The 12,291-nt window shown below is 35.4% G+C and overlaps 1 protein-coding gene across 5 annotated transcripts in view; it reads right to left on the bottom strand.

The window, feature by feature from the left end:
- ZC3H6 (zinc finger CCCH-type containing 6) overlaps positions 1-12,291 on the bottom strand; it is a 67,972-nt gene that overhangs the window by 52,054 nt on the left and 3,627 nt on the right. The gene's annotated exons all lie outside the window — the stretch shown is intronic.

Raw genomic sequence — 12,291 nt, 5'->3', positions numbered from 1 at the left:
AAATTAAAAAAAAAAATTAAAAAAAAAAAAAAGAAAAGGAGTCCTAAAGAAGATCTGTGCTTCTATGTAACACATTTTTAAGAAAATAAAAAGGTTAAAAACGAATGAGCTATACATTCAACTGAAGAACTTAGAAGTGGGCAACCCAGAAGAAGAATGAAAATAATAAATATAGGACAGAAATCAACAAAATGTGGGAGATCCCTGGGTGGCTCAGCGGCGGTTTAGCGCCTGCCTTTGGTCTGGGGCGTGATCCTGGAGACGGGATGGGTTCCCATGTCAGGCTCCCTGCATCGAGCCTGCTTCTCCCTCAGCCTGTGTCTCTGCCCCCTCCCACCCCCCTGTGTCTCATGAATAAATAAATAAAATCTTAAAAAAAAAAAAAAAAAAGGAAATCAACAAAATACAGAACAAGAACAAGAGAACATAAATAAAGCTAATGGCTATTCTTTAAAGAAAGCATCAATATTCATTATTCACTATAGTGCCAGTTTGTTTTATCAGTCCTGCAATCAATCTCTCAAGTCTAGATATTAACAAACAAAATGCAAATGATTCCATTTTAACTGTTCCTTTTCTAAAAAAAAAAAAAAAAATAAGGTAAGGTAACTTTGTTATTCTCCCCATAAAAGCCAAAATACTGCCTGCAACGGAACCTTTAAAAACCTGGGGGCCATCAGAGGATTATGGATATGTGACTTTAATACTTTAAATATAATTTTCAGCGATTTTTAGTCTACACTTTTCATTACCTAATTCTTTCACTGTTTAAGGTTATCTTCAATTCCAGCAGATGTGTTTATGACCAAGTAACAGTAATTCTGAAGTAAAATAGTATCTTAAATCAAATTTGTAGTAAAAAAAAAAAAAACAACCCACTAATATGATAGTTAAGTTACTGAATACTTACTATGCTGCAGACATGTTTGATTAGTTCTCTTCATTTTCATGTTAACTATGAAATATGTTGCTTATCCTCATTAAGCAGGTGAGAAAGAGGACAAAGAGCTTAACTGATTCTGCTAACAGATGACAGAGCTAGAGCCCAAACTCAGTCTGATTCCCAGATTCATAGTTTTTTTTTTATCATGTTGCTATTATAGCTATACACATTTGGTCTTAGGAAGAAACTGCAAATAGTCAAACAAACCACTTAATAGCAGCGAATGTAAAGATTATTTAAGAAGCTCACCAACTGCTTGTTAGGATATGAGTGTGTTTATTGTAAGCTTCCTTCACATATTTGCATATTTGAAACTTATCATAATAAAATGCTAAGGAAAAGAAACATCATCAACACACATTTAAGTGGTATTTTAAGAGATGATACCAAAGAACTTTTAAGGTCTGAAGGTTGCATTTCTCACATGCAAAAGTAAATATGAATTACCTAACTTAAATAAGTAACTTCCACAGAAGTGATTTTAATGTTTGTAAGGAAATGGCAGTCACCAGGCTAGATCAGTTGGATTGATAATATGGGACTTGGAATTATAAGGAGTTATAAGGTTTTCTTTTTACTAAACAGTATTTTTTAGGGGTTCAAAGGAAATACACCAAAAAAATTTATTGCATAGATTTTTTTGAAAAAGTAAAAAGAATCAAATTATATAGAGTTGGAAAATGGGTTTCCCTCTTCATTTCAGGGTCCCACACAAGTTGATAAAGTAGTGGTACAGTTTTAGCTGGAATGTAAATTGGTACATCCACTGTGGAAAACAGCATGTAGGGTCCTCAAAAAACTAAAACTAGAAATATACTAATAGAAAAAAACAGAATACCACTACTAGGTATTTACTCAAAGAAAATGAAAACTGTAATTTGAAAAGATATATACACCCCTATGTTTATTGCAGCATTATTTAAAACAGACAAGATATTGAAGCAACATAAATATCCATCAGTAGATGAATGGATAAAAAAGCTGTCTCTCTCTCTCTCACACACACACACACACACAGTGAAATATTACTCAGTCATAAAAAGAAAATTATATCTTGCCATATCTGACAACAGGGATGGACATATAGGGTATTATGCTAATGAAATAAGTCAGACAAAAACAAGTACCATATGATTTTACTATGGTATGTAAATAATTAAACAAGCAAGCAAGCAAACAAAAAATCAAACAGATTCATGAACAGAAAACAAACTGGTGAGTACGAAAGTGGAGGGGGTTAGAGGAATGGGAAAAATAGGTGAAGGGGATTCAAAGGTATAAACTTTTGCTTATAAGACAAGACACGGGGATGAAAAGTACAGAGAGAATATAGTCAATAATGTTGTGTAATAATATTGTATGGTGACAGTGACTAAACTTATTGAGATGAGTACTGAGTATAGAACTGTTGAATCACTATGTTACAATACTAACACAACATTGTTATGTCAACTGTACTTCAATAAAAATTTTAAAAAAATATGTATCATCCCACTGCTTTCTCGCCTCCAGGGTTTCTGATGAGGAGTACCGTTGAATTTTATTAAAGATCACGTATGTGACTTGAAAAAAAAAGAGTGGCACAGTTTAGATTAACGGCTTCCTTAAGGTGAAAGCCTCCATATGAAAGTCAGAAGATGGAAAGAAAAGAGAGGAATGCTATAGGTAATTAAAACTGCTATATTATCACTAAGATTTGCTGTTCAATAAAAACAAAACAGGGGCTAAGCACCAACATCCAGAAGAGTCAAATACTGATGAGGTTGTTGGCTGCCAGAATAGCAACTTTCACCCGAAGTTAAAGAGGAACCAAACCAAAACCAAACACACACTTTATTTAATGAGGACCCAAGATTCTGGCAAAGCAAGGTCACCTGAACCTGGAAATTAAAGCTGGAGTTTTAAACAAGAATAACCAAACATAAAAAAAAAAAAAAAAAAAAAACCAAACATGTAGTATGTTAAAACTGATTATTTAAAAAGGCATCATAGTAAGGTAGAAGAACAAAAAGCTTTAGAGCCAGAAACATCTGGGTTCAGATTCTACTTCCCAGTCATATACTACCTATACTAACTTGAACCAATTATCTTGTGGCCCTAATATTCAGTTTCCTCATCCAAAGAAAGGATCAATCAATCTACCATCACAAAGTTGTTTAAAGGTTAATTGAGATAAAGTTAGGTAATTACTTAGCATTGTTCATAATAGTCCTCAACTGAAGTTTTCTTTCCTCTTATGACTTACCTGAAACCCATCCATTTTAATGGAACACGTATGGAAGATGACAGATACTTTCATAGAAATTGGGAAAAGGGGGGAGCCTGGGTGGCTCAGCGGTTCAAGCGCCTGCCTTCGGCCCAGGGCGTGATCCTGGAGTCCTGAGATAGAGTTCCGCGCCGGGCTCCCTGCATGGAGCCTGCTTCTCCCTCTGTCTGTGTCTCTGCCTCTCCCTCTCCCTCGTATATAAATTAAAAAAAAAAAAAAAGAAATTGGGAAAAGTTCTAAATCCAAAAAGCATGGATTCCAGGGGAAATTATGAAAAATTATTTCAAATAATGAAAAATTATTTCGAACAAATAAAAGCAGAAAAGCAGCTGTGGTAGACCAAATCTGGAGTCTGTTCTTGAGGCTGTTTCTCCTTTATCCTATCATTAAGCTACACTCAGCAACAATCCTTGTGAAAGCCTCCCATATTTCCAAAGTGTCTAGGACACAACAGAAAATGTAAGATGAAGTATAATTCCTAGGGTTCATAGTGATTTTGGTGACAACAGATGGTCATGATGATCCAAAATAATTAAGAAAAATATAAATCAGTAATTGTCTAGTTAGTAAGACAGGAAAGCATGCCACATATTTTATTTACAAAGAGATCCTTTGAAAATATTTATAATAAAATTATTTGAGAGAGAGAGGGAGAGTGAGAGAGAGAGAATGAGCAGGGGAAAGGGGGAGGGAGAAGCAGACTGCCTGCTGAGCCGGAAGCCCAATGCAGGGCTTGATCCCAGAATCCTGGGATCAGGACCCAAGCCGAAGGCAGACACTAAACTGACTGAGATACCTAGGTGCCTCATAAAGTTAGTTTCTGATAATAAAATATCTATTGATGGTAAATTCCCTGCCCAGTGCCATATAGAAGAGGCATTGCTGTATATCAATCTATGAAATGAAGATTTTTTTAAAGATTTTATTTATTTATCACACACACACACACACACACACACGCACACGCACAGGCAGAGACATAGGCAGATGGAGAAGCAGGCTCCATGCAGGAAGCCCGAGGACGCGGGACTTGATCTTGGCTCTTGATCCTGGGACTCCGGGATCACGCCCTGAGGCAAAGGTAGAAGCTCAACTGCTGAGCCACCCAGGTGTCCCATGAAATGAAGAATTTTAAAATATATCCTTGAGCTTTTATATTTGACATCATGAAGAAAAAACATATTACTCCTCAAACATCCTTTATGCCATAAGCAGAGATAGACTATTACAGTAATAAAACAACATTTTGTATTTGCTTGCTATAGGTTTTTTTTAGACTACATTTTAAAAATTATTTTTTATATTTCATTTATTATCTTGGTTAGCTCAAGCTAAAATTCATATACTTTCATTCTCTTTCAATTTATCCTCTTGACTTAGGCTCTCCAGTACAGGCTGAAGGAGCTAGAAACTCAACAGAAACAAATCAGCAAATAAAATACTCTTAGAATTTGAAAGCTAGAAAATATTCTAGGTATTATGACATCAGAAAAAAAGTCGAAAAAGTTTTGTTGGATGAATCTACAGCAAACTGGGTAAAATTGCCTATGACCCAGTAATATTAAAAAAAATCCCAGTTGGTCTGTTAAAGTTCCCCAAATGCCAAATTACCTGTTACCAGAGCCCCAGTACCTATGATACGAGGTACTGGGGCTCCAGGTTTTTGGGAGTGTCATGGGAGTAGATTTTTTTTTTAAAGATATGCTGAAATTAGGCTTTGGCCTAAGTATACAGCTAAAGCATGTTTCTCCATTCGGCCTTGGCCTGCTTCAAGTCATTTCTGGATCATGCATATGACATGACTGGCAATTACATGATCCTTAGGTTAGTTACTATTATAACTTAGTGGGTCATATATATTAAAAAAGCCATGTCATCTGGGTTTACTATTAGTATCTGAATATCCATTTTCCAAGTTAAGATGGTATTTTAGGTATAACTTACAAGAATCTCATGTGCTTTACATATTGAAATTTTATCAATTAGTTCAAGTACAATGAGATCTTCATTAATGAAGAAAAAATGTGCAATTAATGATTACGAAAACCGTTTTATGTATAAAAGAAACTAACGATCTTCAAACTGCCAAGTAGAAAACCAGAGTAATAATATTGAGAGAGTAATTATTGTAATTATGTAGAGCTATTAATTTTTTTTTTAAGATTTTATTTATTTATTCATGAAAGACACAGAGAGAGACAGAGGGAGAAGCAGGATCCTCACAGGGAGCCTGAGTGGGACTCAATCCCCCAACTGGGATCATGCCCCGAGCTGAAGGCAGACATTCAACCGCTGAGCCACCCAGGAGTCCCTAGCTATTGATTTTAAGAAAAATATTATAGACTGCTTATGCTGACAAAGGATTGTAAAAATTTAAATGAAAAATACAAAACGGAATAATAGAAATTTTATCATAATTCTAACTATTCAATTATTTGGCATTCTAATGATTCACAATATTATTTTTTTATTCACAATATTAAACAAAATAACTTCTAAAGAAGATTTTAAATTATTTAACCCCATGAATCTTTCAAGAAGAAATCCTATTTGAGAATTCACATCTTTTGTGAATGAATTAAAAACAGAATAACTGTTACATCAAAATTTCATGAGAAAAAGCTCTAAAGTTATATGTAATATAATCAATCATCTTTGCTCTAGATATTTTTTAAAAAATATTTAAAAAGGAAAATGTTAGAGGAAAAAAAGTTCCCCCAACTATCCTGTATTCCACTAATCTCAGTTGAAAGTGACCCTCTATGATGTGCATTATAGTAGTTATGGGAGTAATTTAGTAATAGGCAGTGCTGAGAAATTATCGCTTCACTGGAATGTCTTATTTTTTAAATAGACCAACATTTCTAATAATTACAATAATTTAAGGGATATTTCAGATTTATTCATATTACAGAAATATAATCTATGATGATACTAACTTTAGTCTAAGGTTTGGTTAAATGCTGGTTTTGACACCTGGATAACTGGTATTTTTAAAAAATGTATATTTGGTGAATATGTATATATACAGCCAAAATATGTAGGTATTTCTTACATAAATGCATTATTCAGTTCCATTTTTGTTTGCTTACATAAAACATAATTTTAAAATAGACTCCTATGTATGCCAAGGATGTAGAAATCAACCCACAAGTTCCTTTATGGGCCAAAGAGTAGCCTTTACAAAGAACTCAAGCCTCACACACAAAAACCAGTGATCTAATATTTTATTGTCAACTGCCAGTCATCAAGGAAAATCCAAACAAAAGAGGTGTTGGTTCTTCTGATCTCTTATGTATCTTCAACAAATTGTCTAGTAGGTTAAAACTCAGATACAATGGAAGAATTCTTGTTTTCCATAGCTAAAAATGTGCAGTTAGCTAGATTTAACTGATTTCATACTCTTTTAAGAATACATGAAAAATCAATATTCTTTATACATTCAATTTTTTATCTCTTTAGAAAAACTCTTGTCATATAAGATGAATTTACAATAAAGTAGACTGAAATTGCCTGGGATCAGTAATATCTAAAATGAAAAAAAAAAAACCCTAACCCCCTTTTTAAAAAAATTTTTTTTTAATTTATTCAGAGAGAGAGAGAGAAAGAGGCAGAGACACGGGCGAAAGGAGAAGCAGGCACCATGCGGAAAGCCCGACGTGGGACTCGATCCCGGGTCTCCAGGATCACGCCCCGGGCTGCAGGCGGCGCTAAACCGCTGAGCCACCTGGGCTGCCCCCTAACCCCTTTTTAAGTATCCAATATCCCAATCCAGCATTTGGTGTCAGATTTACTACCTTTATGAAATAACGGTGGCAGGGGAAAGAGTACAAAACCAAATGCTATGGAGATACAGACTGTGGTAAATAGTTATTTACCCTCTGTTTTCTAAACTATAAAATGAAGATACTAACATCTGTTCTGTCTACATGGATCAAATGAATTAAAGTATATGAATTATAAATAGCAATATATGGGGGATCCCTGGGTGGCTCAGCGGTTTAGTACCTGCCTTTGGCCCAGGGCGTGATCCTGGAGTCCCAGGATCGAGTCCCGTGTTGGGCTCCCTGCATGGAGCCTGCTTCTCCCTCTGCCTGTATCTCTGCCTATCATGAATGAACAAATAAAATCTTAAAATCTTAAAAAAAATAGCAATATACGTAAAATATTGAGTATCATGAGTTCTAAATCTAAGTTCTTTTTTTCTATTACTTTTATAAATAGATTGTTAATGATTTTTATGTGGTTTTATAATCTTAATGAATAAACTTAGGATTCCCTTTAAACACTCCTTGGGACTTGCTTGGATAGTTATCTGCCACTCAAAAATGTGGGTGTATAATTTATGAATGTTGAAGTATTTAAGAGTTCATGTAAAGTAGTAATGTTAAGCCATGAACTCACATTAAAAACAAAACAAAGCATGGGCGCCTGGGTGGCTTAGTTGTTTAAGTGTCTGACTCAATCACAGCTCAGGTCTTGGTCTTAAGTTCAAGCCCTGCATTGAGCTCCATGCTGGCATGGAGCTTTCTTACAAATATATATATATATGTGTGTGTGTGTGTGTATATATATATGTGTGTGTGTTTATATATATATATAAAGCTATTTTACGTTAGAGAAAGGTTGCTCTTTGCCAAGAGTAATGATAATCTGCTAAAACTGCTTTTGCAAAGGTCATCCAATGACTGCTATCTGAGTTGGTACACAGGATCAGTAGTCAAATAACACCTCCCAGGACCCAAACACCTCAAAGAAGATACTAGAAATAGGAACATCCTCAAAAAGTTCAACCATAATATCAAAATAAGATGAACCAAAACAGAGATGAGCAAGTCAGATACACAGGACCAAGTAAAAGATGACTAAATTTAAGATATTAATATGCAATGAAAAGAAATGTACTTATCAGAAAGAAGGACTGGTTAGCAATAGAAAGGATGAAAAAAGAAAGGTGGAGAGACAGAGATATGGCCAGTGCCCACATAAGTACTGCCCAGGACAGTGGATATTCTGTAAGACTGATAGATGCAAGTAACTGCTTGGCAGATACATTATGAAAATGGAAAAATCACTGTATCAGAGCCTGATGCCATTTAAAATTTCAGTTATTTACAATCAACTCCTTCATTCTAATTCCATGCTCCTGTTCATTAGGCAATTCTCGATAATTTGGTTTTCCATGTAGCATTCTACATGGAGAGAATACCCTCCCTGATACAAACATCTAGTCATTTTATGTGACTGAATTGGTATTCTGATACACACACACATATTCTCCTGTGATAAGGATGTCTATCCTTGATTAAAATAAAGGCTCTGGTATCAGATTACTTGAGTTCCCACTGATTACTTTGCAGCCTTGGGAAATTCATCAATCTCTTACTGTCTGTTTCCTCATTTGTAAAATGAGGGCTGTTCTGTAGCGCTGTGATGAAGATTAAATGCAGTCATCTGTGTAAAGCACTTAAAACAGAACCTGGCATATATTAAGTACGATGTAAATGTAAGCCACTGTTACTACTTTTTAGCATGAATTAGTATCTCCAAGTCTGATCAGCTCTGAGACTGAGCAGTTTCTGAATCTGAAAAACTGAAGTGAGGCCACTAGGCACATCAAAGCACAAAAGAATATTCTGACAGCTGCAGACTGACTGGAGGCTTGACTTGGTAAATTCAAGGCCTCAGTTTTTTTTTGTTTTTTTTTTTTGGAAACCAGATCACCTGTCTGTCCAGGTAAAAACCTGACTTTATCACGTAACAAAGGGTCACAAACTCAAATGCCTACCATGGTGGGGCAAGTCACTGTATGAGGAGACCTCAGGTGCTGAGTTTGCAAAGAAAATATCAGTGAAAAGACTGTGGAGGATGAAGAACACAAGTCAAGTCTAATAGCATTCACACACAAATATTTTTACAACATCCTGTCAGGCAAACAACAATGTGGACATATTTTAGGCATGAAGGCCAGCTGCTTGCAAACCCTGAAGCACTCTCTCATTCATGCTTTTAAAGGTTCTAATTTAGGCTATCCTGTGGCCAATTTTCAACCCTTTCATCTGCTCTGTGATTGTCCCTTCTTTGAAACTTTCTCCTTTCTTGGCTTCTAGAAAACTTCTGTCTTCTTTATGGTCTACTACACCTATCACTTTATGGTCTACTACACAAAATGATCTCATCATTTTAACTAACATCTTTGCTAAAAACTCTCAGATCTTTATCTCTGGTTCTATTAACTCTAAGAAATATCTCATGAATTTTGCCTTTTGTCTGCTTTCTCATTGCCAATGCTTTTGATCAGGTCCGCTACCCAATTTCTAGACTTTACAGTAGCTTTGACTCATTCCTTTTTTTTTTTTTTTTTTTTGACTCATTCCTTTCTTTCACACTACACATCCATCAGAAAATCCAACTGGTTCTATCTCCAAACCATATCCAAAATCCAACCATTTTCACCTCCCTGGCCTAAACCATCATCACTTGTCACTTATATTACTATAAGCAACTTCCTTTTTACCATTCCTTTACCACAGCATGATCCCGCTCCTCCTCTGTTCAAATTCTCCAGTGGCTCCTGTACAATTCAGAGTGAAATCCAAGTTGCTTAAAATGGCTTTACAAGGCACGACAGAATTGCCCCTGTTGCCCATCTAACTTCATCTCCTACTTCTCTCCCCCTTGCTCATTCTTTTCTCTAGCCACGCTACTCCCTTGTTTCTTTCTTAATTACACTAGGCTCGTCCTGGGTTCCAGGCTTTTTTCACCTTTTGCTCCCTTTATCTAGAATGCTTTTCCTCCAGACATTCTGAACCTGGATTGCTCTCTCATTTCCGGATTTTGCTCAAAGGTTACTTTTTCAGTTGAATGTTTCCCTAAATATCTATTTAAAGTGGAAATACCATCCCTGAACCCATAGGATATGCCACCTCCCTTTCTACTTTATCAGCATTGAACACATTTGTTTTTCATGTTTATTGTCTCTTTCTCCAAAGAACATATAAACTCCATTAGGTAAAGGATTTTTTTCTTTACTGCTGTCTTCCTGAAGTCCAAAACAAACATATATTAAATATTAGGTGCTTAATACTTAATGTAAATTATTGAAAGTTCCTTAACTTGTCTTCCTTTTACTGATCTCCCTTTCTGTAGTTTGCCTCCACCTAGCCCCTTAAGATATCATGCCAAAAATGCATCTGAACATTCTCCTGTTTAAAAAACTGATGAGGGATCCCTGGGTGGCGCAGCAGTTTAGTGCCTGCCTTTGGCCCAGGGCGTGATCCTGGAGACCAGGGATCGAATCCCACGTCGGGCTCCTGGGGCATGGAGCCTGCTTCTCCCTCTGCCTATGTCTCTGCCTCTCTCTCTCTCTGTGACTATCATAAATAAATAAAAAATTTATAAAAAAAAAAATAAATAAATAAATAAATAAAAAATAAAAAACTGATGAGAGGAGCACCTGCCTGGCTGCCTCAGTCAGTTAGAAGAACATGTGACTCTGGATCTTGGGGTTGTTTGAGCCCCACACTGGGTATAGAGATTACTTAAGTAAATAAACTTTAAAAAAAATTAAAAACTTTGATGAGATCTTTCTATCATACAGGGTCAGATCCCTAATTCACCGAAGCCTTTTCCTCATTCCCCAAAATACGTTGTACATGCTTCACATACTTTTTTATCCTCTCTGAAGCCATTATGCCATTTCACATCTTCATGTTTTTCATATACTTGAATCTGCTTAGCCAAACTTTTTACTCATCCTCCAGATGTAGCTAATTCCATGATGTCTCCCTGAAACCCCCACCTATGTCACCACTGCCCTCAATTTATAACTTTATTATAGTACTAGTGCTATAACTATGTATTTACCAGTCTATTTCTCCTACTACATGATAAGATCCTAGAGAGCAAATCCCAGTGCTTAACACTATATACTTTGCACAGAAGTCTGCTGAATGAAAATCTAATCAATGAAAATTTAAAAGTAAATGAAATAGTATACTTATGAAGGACTAGGAAAAGAAAAATGTCTAATAAGTCAAAGTGCTTTCCCACATCAAATATGAACATGATGTTTACCTTGGGTTTTTTACATTTGCTAAAGAAAAGCTCATTTTGATAGTTTTAACAATAGTCAAATTAGTAGATTCAGGAGTAAAAAATAAACTGATAGAATTTAAGTTTTGCAAGATGAACAGAGTTCTTAAAGATAGGTTGTACAACAATGGGAAGGTACTTAACACTACTGAACTGTCCACTTACAAATAGCTGAGATGTAAATTTTACATGTGTATTTTACAATTAAAAATAAATTCATTAGTAGCCTACTGAGAGGAGGCATTTGCTCAAGTACACAAATTAATTTATAAACCATGTATTTTATAGAACATCAAGTGAACTCTAATGTGAAATAAGGCATTTGCAATCTTTTAAATTAAAATTACTGACATTAAAGTAGGAAAGAAGATTGAATATCACCTAGTTCAACTACTTTATTTCACAAATAAGAAAAATAATCATGGAAAATAGAAAAATATCAACCAAGTTAGAGGAAAAATCAGGATCAAAACCTAGGTTTTACTGAGAACGTAGGGCTCTCTTACATGTACCACATTACAATTTCTAACAATTTAGAAAGTTAAAAGCTAGAACTTATTGTATTACATCCCCATGCAAACATAATGAAGAGTGAAAATAATACTTCAGGTAGGAGTTTGCATACCTGGGCCTCTTATCTAGCCCCTATTCTGTGGGATCTTGTAGACAAGTTACTGAGCATTGTAATAGTATACTACCTCATGGGATTAATGTGAGAATCAAAAGAAAACCGTGTTACAAATGGAAAGTGTAATCAGCGTCTCTGTCATCATCCCTTAATTTTCCAGTGTAGTCTCTTGGCAATGTTTCAGTCATTATGTGCTGGGAGTGGGAGGAGAAAAAAACTACTATGATTCTGACTAGTTGGGAGTTTTGTTTTTGTTTTATATGAGGAAGGAAAGTGGAGAGAGGAGGGAAAGAAGGTGAGAAAGTCATTCATAATGGGCAAAGAATAAATTAACCTCTTACGGAATAATATATAGCTCTT

Source organism: Canis lupus, chromosome 17 (assembly GCF_003254725.2).
Source record: "Canis lupus dingo isolate Sandy chromosome 17, ASM325472v2, whole genome shotgun sequence".
Classification (NCBI taxonomy): domain Eukaryota; kingdom Metazoa; phylum Chordata; class Mammalia; order Carnivora; family Canidae; genus Canis; species Canis lupus.
This window is presented reverse-complemented; position numbering and strand designations above follow the sequence as displayed.